Source organism: Nannospalax galili, unplaced genomic scaffold, assembly GCF_000622305.1.
Source record: "Nannospalax galili isolate Female #2095 unplaced genomic scaffold, S.galili_v1.0 scaffold1096, whole genome shotgun sequence".
In the NCBI taxonomy this organism is placed as follows: Eukaryota; Metazoa; Chordata; class Mammalia; order Rodentia; family Spalacidae; genus Nannospalax; species Nannospalax galili.
Window position 1 is genome coordinate 1,863,004 of NW_008338289.1, and position 8,218 is coordinate 1,871,221.

Sequence of the window (8,218 nt, forward strand, 5' to 3'; positions counted from 1 at the left end):
CTGGAAATTTGCTAGAGGTAGAGGGCATATTTATGAAAATTAAGAAAGCTGCACTGGAATTCTATGGGACTATTGATTTGACAGATATATCTTTCTGTATTCCTTTACACGAGAACTCCAGGGGATTTACAACATTCTCCTGGAATAATAAGCAATGTCAGTTTACTAGGGCTCCCAAGGTATATAAAAATAGTCCTATGATTGTTCATGTTACTCTGCAATGGTTCTTGGATAAATATACACCCCCCTAAAGATGTATTTATATTGCTATATGTGGATGATATACTGATTGTGGGCAACAGCAGTGATCTGTGAAGGTTGCTATGGGTGAACTTCAACAAATCTTGTTGAAGGATGGATAGACCATTAACCCTACTAAGGTTAAGGATCCTAGTACTTTGTTTAAATTTTGGGGTGTACAATGGACTTCCAAAGGATCATCAGTCCTGGCAGAAGTCATTAATAAAATTCAGAATGTGGAACCTCCAGAAGATAAGACCCAGATGCAACATTTGATTGGACTCTTTGCATACTGGAAACAGGATATACCATATTTACAATTAATTATGAAGCTGTCTATGCAGTCACCAGGAAAGCCTCGGATTTTGTGTGGCGTAAACCACAAATGGATGCCTTTAAAACAGCTTGTGAATTTATCTCCCAGTTTGCTACTTTAGCAAATATGGAGACCAACGATTCTTTGGTCTTGGATATTGTTTATTGGAGATTATGGAAATTGGTGTTTGTTTTTAAATGTATTTAATAGCCACATAATCAGTAGAAGCATTTCATTACAACAGCATTGATATAATCAATAACAGTTTCCAGAGCAATATTGGCTGCAAATTTTTAGATTCCCAGTGTTGAATTATACAGTAATACATTAGTGTACTCAGTGTAAACCCTGTAAGACATAAAATTGACTGAGGTTTTAGCCTTTAAAAAAGATCTCCATATAATCCTACAGCAGCAGGGCATATTGAATGCTTCAATGGAATGTTCAAACTTAAAACAACCTGTGGGTAACAAATTAGAACAAGAGTTGGTCATTACCTGCTTTGAGTTAAATTCAAGACCTCACCTCAATAGGAAGTCACCTTTTGAGGAAGTTTACCCTAAATCAACTGATATTGAACAACCTCCAGTGGGACCATCAACTAAGAGACTGATATCCTACAAATGTGTTCCCAGGGACCCTAACTCTCTAAGACTTACAACCAGTGGACATTGTTACCCTGGGACCTAGAAATCTTTTTGAACCATGGATATTGAAGGTAAATTTTCCCTGTGGAAGGCAGATAATCTACAAGCATGAGACCGATCGAGATCATATGCAATCTCATTAAAATTGTGGTGATTTTAGTGCAGTTGTATGTAGCCCTACATCTTCTAGGACATTACCAATTCTGCCACAGCCTTACTTGTTCCAGTGGTAATTCCACCCTCAAATCAGAGTGTAAGTTTATAGCCAACTACACCTTGTGCTGGAACAATACCCTAAGCTAGTTTTGGAATAATGAGGACCCACATCCGGAAAAGTTTCATCATGCTACTGTTACTTCAGGTGAACATTACATCTGCAAGTCAAATTGAAAATGACTACACCTGCAGTAACCAATGACTTTATTAACACAACTACTCCCCCAGTGACCAGGAATATTACTGATACACCCAAATCACCCACCGTAAATCAAGTTGAGATACAACATAATGCCATACAAGTAGATGATACTAGTGTCATCCCACTTACTACTACCCTCAATGCCCACAACTACTACCAAGAAAACCACGACAACAGCTAAATCTGCTACTGCTGTCAAGACCACCACAACTATTAAACATATTACCATGAGATTCAAGCAAGCTAAGAACTACTCCTTGAGAGATCTGGAATACTACCTCCTGGAAGGCAGATTACCCAAATATTGGAATCGTGAACATTTTGTCCTCAACCTCACCTATGCCTGACATGCATACTGGGCCCTTGGGAACATCAGACAAAGACAGTCTACTACTCCTATTGTAAGGAATATTATAGAGCAACTTCCATTTTCTCACCTACATGCTGTGATTATACAGGATGATGAAGAAAACACAGACATCAGGGAAAAAAACCCACTGAAGTGCCATATGACAGAATTGTGGAGGAACATCATGGGCATATCTGCAATATATGCATTCCACTTGAAACTCATCTCACTAAAATCTTCTTTTTACTTACAAGTGAAGGATAAAGGGAGAATGTGATTCCAGTTAGGAACCATTCGGGACAGTATGTTTGACTGTGAGATAGCCGCAAACACCAAATTCCTCTCTGCTTTCATGGCTCCTTATATATGGCAGATGAATCAAGTCTTTCACTCCAGCTTGAATAAAAGCACACGTATGGCTGAATATAATGAATATGACTATGCTTCATATGAATATGTGAAATCCTCGGGTGAAGAATCAATAGAGGAAACATCAACCCCTCCTCCTCCTACCAACCCTTGCAAACTCATGCAATGGTAGGAATGTACCTTTGACAATGGCATGAATAAAGTGAAGCCCCTCATCCATGTGAAGACTTGGAATACCATCCCGGTACCATATGGTATGCCCTGTCCTCCATCTCTATTTAAGGATCATCCTGAACTAAATGGCCCAATGTGACCATTCTGTGTATTGCTGTGGGTGACTACAACTTGTACATCCTATGGGGGGAGTTAAGAATATATCTTTTCCCCCTTTAAAAGACTGGATGGAAATTTTAGCATTGGGAAGGTTCCTCATCATTCTCACATCAGCTGTGCCACAACCATTTGCAACCTGTAATGTGGAAACCCCTTCACTTATCATTAATAAACACTGCAGCGACCCAGACTTGTTCTGTATCCATGGACTGACCAGTCAAGCAACAGGTGAATTGGCTAGACCATCCATTATTTGTAGACATACCAAATATATAGCACCATACACACTTCTCAACAACTTTTTAAAGAACCCTAATTTCCTGAGATTGAGACAAAATTTCTTAAAGATGTTCACCAATGTGACTGAATGTGCATGGAATAAGTCTGCTTTGAAAATATATACAGTATTTGGAATTGCACATCATGTTCACTGGACATACAAGTTAAATAAGTAAATGGCTCCAATTTTAACACCACCACAACTCGAGTGGGATTTGTCTTCTGTGCACAAACAGCAGATCACATTTATTTCAGGAAATGTATGAGGAAACCCTGGAATCACAGTTTTCCTGATCGATCTGGGTCAATTATTTAACCTTTCAACCACATTAAAAAATGAGTCTATGTTTGGCAAAAGACCCTTTTGGGCCATTTTACTGGAGAATGCATCCTTGGATAACATGTTTCTCTTTAATACTAGAATCCAGAAATGTGCTGCATCACAGTTCTTCTGGTCCTGTGACTCTGTCAGTATATATGGGAAAAATGAATCTGTAGACTTCCCGATCCCGTTCACTATCCACACAGTAAGCAGCAGTAAGATGTTCCCTAACAAAACTATATGGATGCGTGGTAGGGACTTACCTGTCCCTTCTTGGAGCTACTCAGGATACCAAATTGACTATATCGTTCCTGATATAGATACGATTGAATTTGCACTGCAACAATGCCCTACATCTTAGAGGTCATTTGTCCCTGATATCATTTACAGGCAGATGACAAAAGAGACCTACATTGGTGGAGAATGGCAGGTATGGACCTTACCAAATTAGAACCTTGGAAACACATCCATGATGGTGCTCTATACTACTTCTTCATGATATTACCACTACCACAATTGACTGAGTGGGGCATTATAGATTTTGTTGCACATAAGCCTCGGCTCAACTTATCCCATGACCACATGGATCAACAGGAGGTGAGATTCAATAATATCTACATATTCCCCATCTCTTTGAAAGTCTGCCACGTTAAAGATGACAGTTTGAAACTGTCTATCCTGGACAGAGGTGGATGGGATGAACACAACAGATTCCTCACTGCACACTACAAACTGGCTGTGGTGAATGCATTACAAGTGAAGCCTATGGTGACCCAAGCTCCTATGATGCTCCCAGATGTCAGCTTGCCTGCAAAACTCCTGATCACATCTAGAATTGAAAAAATTCATGTCACCCTGAATTTAAAGTCTTGGCTGCCCCCACAAGAATTGTGTGTGGAGAAACACTTTAGGAATCTACCAATCTTTTCATATTCCTCTGGCAACAGGTGTGCAGCACTCAATCCCTTACAACTTGTAGCAACTGGCGCTCTTGTTGCTGGAGCTATCCTTGGTGCTGGAATTGCATCCTCAATAATGGTGGACATCAGAGTTGACATCTCAGACATCAGGCACCTAACAGCTGAACCAAGGCAATAAATGCCCTCTCTGATGGTCTCGCAACCACCCATAAAATCCTCACTTCTTCGCATTTGGAAATATCTCTACTAAAACAAAGTGTGACCTGAGCCTTTGAACAACAAAGAAAGGGAATCAGCAAGGCAGCCCAATATTGACTCAGTCTGATTGAAAGAAACAAAGAGAAGAATGCATACAAGCTAAACTTGCATTTGTTTGAGTGGAACAAGATCTAGCGACCCTGTTTACTACAGAATATGGAGTTTAAACGGCAGTCTACAAGTCTATGCTCAACCCCAGAGAAACATCATGGTGTGAACATAGACTGTGCAGTATGCACCTGTTAGTGGTCTACACAGACAATGCCGTGCCAGCCTATAGAGCCCAAGTGTACCCAGGTGATTGTGTAATTCCTTTGTGATACCTACAAGGACTTCTCTGTGGACTAATGTCTTGGGCTCTGATGCTATGTATTAACCTCTGGAAGAAATGTTAGATTTGGGGTCTAACAGTTATATCACTACTAAGCTTTTAATTGCAGAATGGCAAACCTCAGAATTCACATGGATTTCCTTCCCAGATTCTATTACTGAGCTTGATAATGGGGCCTTCACAATTTGCTCCCTGCATCCTTACAATTTCACTGCTGAGGTATACAACCACTTCATTGGGAATGTGACTACATACACTTATCCTGCACCCGGTGGTGAATACTTTGCCATTTATAATACAACTAGAGTTAGAGGATTTTTCCAACACAGGAATTTATCAGCCCTTGCCTCACTCACTATCAAACAGGACTACATTTTTGACACAGCTACAGAACATGTAAACTATCATGAAGATGACCTGATGGAAAAAGCCAGAGATGCTCTGAATAAACTTGGAATTGCTTTTTCATTCTATAAAGAACAATAGAGGCTTTTGACCAAGATGCCCACACTCATTTTAAGAGATATAATAAATTCATGATTTACACAAAATTGTATTAGTCTTGAACACCGATACCTTGGCAAATGCTAAAAAAATTAAGAAACTGGCTAAATGGTCCCCCCCCCTTTTTTTAAATCTTATTAGTAGAACTCTTAGGATGGACTATACCTGTATGCTTTTTTAGAACATTTTCCATTAGATAAAGGAAGGATTTTGGTTTCTTGTGTATATTATTCTTGCTTTTATATCTTTAAAAGTCTTTCTGCTTGTTCAAGCATCTGTAATAAACTTTCTTTCAGAAAAAACTATGATGCAGAACTCCAGAAGCTGTTTAAGGAGAAATATCTTCAGAACTTCGCATAGAAGCCCTTCATCTGGTAGACGAATCGATCCAGAAAAAAATTGGAGGACCTTTTTCACTAAATGCCTGAACCAGAGTCTCAATCCAGAATTACGGTGGATGATGCTGAGAGTCTTGGGAAATAATCATATCTCTGATTGTCCATTTTGCATTAAGAAATGGAGTGTGTATACTGGGATCAGACCACAGGAAGCATACCTCTGGAAAACTGATGTACACCTCCTTAACTTTGTATGTCATTTGTTGTACCATGACATTAGTATACATAAAACAGAAAAACAGAACTGGAAACTTACTGTTAAGCTCACTGGATTTTTAGTTGCTTTATATATCTCTAAGAGAAAATTTACCTGGCCCTTTGCTATGTATAGAATGTTGTTATTGGATGCGGACCAGGTTAGAAAAATGCTTGATTTTGATTGGGTGAGCAATGAAAGCTACTCCATGAACCCAGCAATGCCTGTGCAATCTTTGCAATACATTTGTATGAGAATGCTTTTGAAACCTTTTATTGAGAATTGTGTTCTTCAGGTCTCTGCTTATTTAAACTGGACTGCATACCAGACCTCATGGAAACATGCTCATCACAGTGGCCCCTAGGACTTTGTTGCTTGGGAGGATTGATTGCTTGCTTATCTTCAACACTTTATGTAATATGGAAAAACCCGAGTGATTCTGATTGTTCCCTGTGTATTGATAGTGCCCGTTTTGTTGCACCTTCTTCTGTATCACTAGAAATTGCTGTATTTGTATTTGCCATGATTTGTTTTCTCATTGGATGTATTTGCTTGTATTCTTCATGATCCTTCTCATGGATGTAAACCACTCAAGGATCAGGAAATGGAATGTTAGGAGCACAAATGTTATATGCATATGGATGGAATAAAATACATGAAACATAATTCCTAAAATTCATGTAATAAAATGAAATAAATTATAAAATGTAACCTAGAATAGTAAGCTTAGAAAACTCCACTACATCCCTAAGGCTACTGGTAAGATAAGATATGTCACCGAAATCCACAGATCAGCTGTGTGCCTTATCAACCAGAAGACACAGCCATGTGTTGATGTCAGACCACAGTATAAGAAGACCAAGAACTGAAAGGACTCTGCTCGACCTGCACTGCTCCCAAGACTGACATCTGGTCAAGACACTGCCAGATCAGCCCTCGGGCCCAAGAGTCTCTCCCATCATTCCTGTATACCTTTCCTGACCTGGATTCGGACAGCACATGGAAAGAAGGATGACTGACCTTGGACTCAGACCTGTCCTGTGGTAAGCAGCCTTGGAGAGGTAGGCTTAGGACAGGAGTAAGTTATTCAATATTGAATGTGATGTGTGTTGTGGACCAGCATTAAATAAAAGGATATTGTATTCATCTCCTTGTCTATCTTATCAATGCTTGAGACACAACCCCAGGCTGGTGAGTTCATGTGATAGATAAGGTACTTGAAGCCAAACCTGAGGACCTGAGATTGATTCCTGGGAAGGAGAGAATTGGTTCCTGCAAATCATCCTCTGACCTCCACACATGTGTCATGGCATGGGTAATACATATGCACGTAATAAACAAATCCAATAAAATATAAAAAAATCAATTCCATGATAATGACCCCCAAGGAGAGTGATATTGTGACAGGGTGAATGACTCCATCTTGTTCCCGCTCCTCCATTTCATCTCCATTATCCAGGCAGAATGGCCCCAAGACTGAACCTAGCTCCAGCAAGTCCCCCTCCCTCCCTTAGGGGCCTGATCCCAAGAAATAGCTGACCACAGGTAGTGATGTCACCACCCAAGACCCCGTGGTTGCTTATTATCTTGACCCTGTTTACTTACTCAATAAAATGTTAGGTAATGTCTGTCTACCTCTGTAACAATGTAATGAAACCATGACCACCAAGCTTCCGCTTGCCCCCTTACCCTCAAAATTGTGAAACTGCCATGAGACAATTAACTACTGCTTGTTCTAGCTTCTGTAAACTTGCTTATTACTGTACCCCAGAGGGAAGCAACAACCCCCTTTCCCCTCTGCAGATTCCACAGAAGTGGAGCAATGTGACATAATTGTGGTTTCTGCCTTTAAGAACCTCCTCTCTGCTTAGAACTGCACTGCAGTGTCTGATCCCCCACCTGGGGCCTGTACTCAGTGGCAGCTTAAAAAAATTGGCTGATTCAGAACTTTTTGAGTCTGAGTGGTCTTTTCGAGAACTCTTGAACTCCATAACAATATAAGTGAAATTCTAAAGAGTTCAAAACAATGATTATAAATATGTTTATAGAGCAAAGTCAAAACAAGGAAAAGTAAATAGCTGAATAAATAAGTTAAGCAATCCAGGGCATAAAAATAGATTTCAATAAAGAGACAGAAATATTGAGGAAGAGCCAAACTGAAATGAGTTGGGAATAATAAAAAAAACACCCAGTAATTCAAATTCTCCTGGTAGAGAGCCAGGAGTGGTGGCACACACCTTTAATCCCAGTACTCTGGGAAGCAGAGGCAGGTGAATCTCTGTGAGATCCAGGCCAGCATGGATGTAGATGCAGGGAGACCTTGTCTCATTAAAAAAAA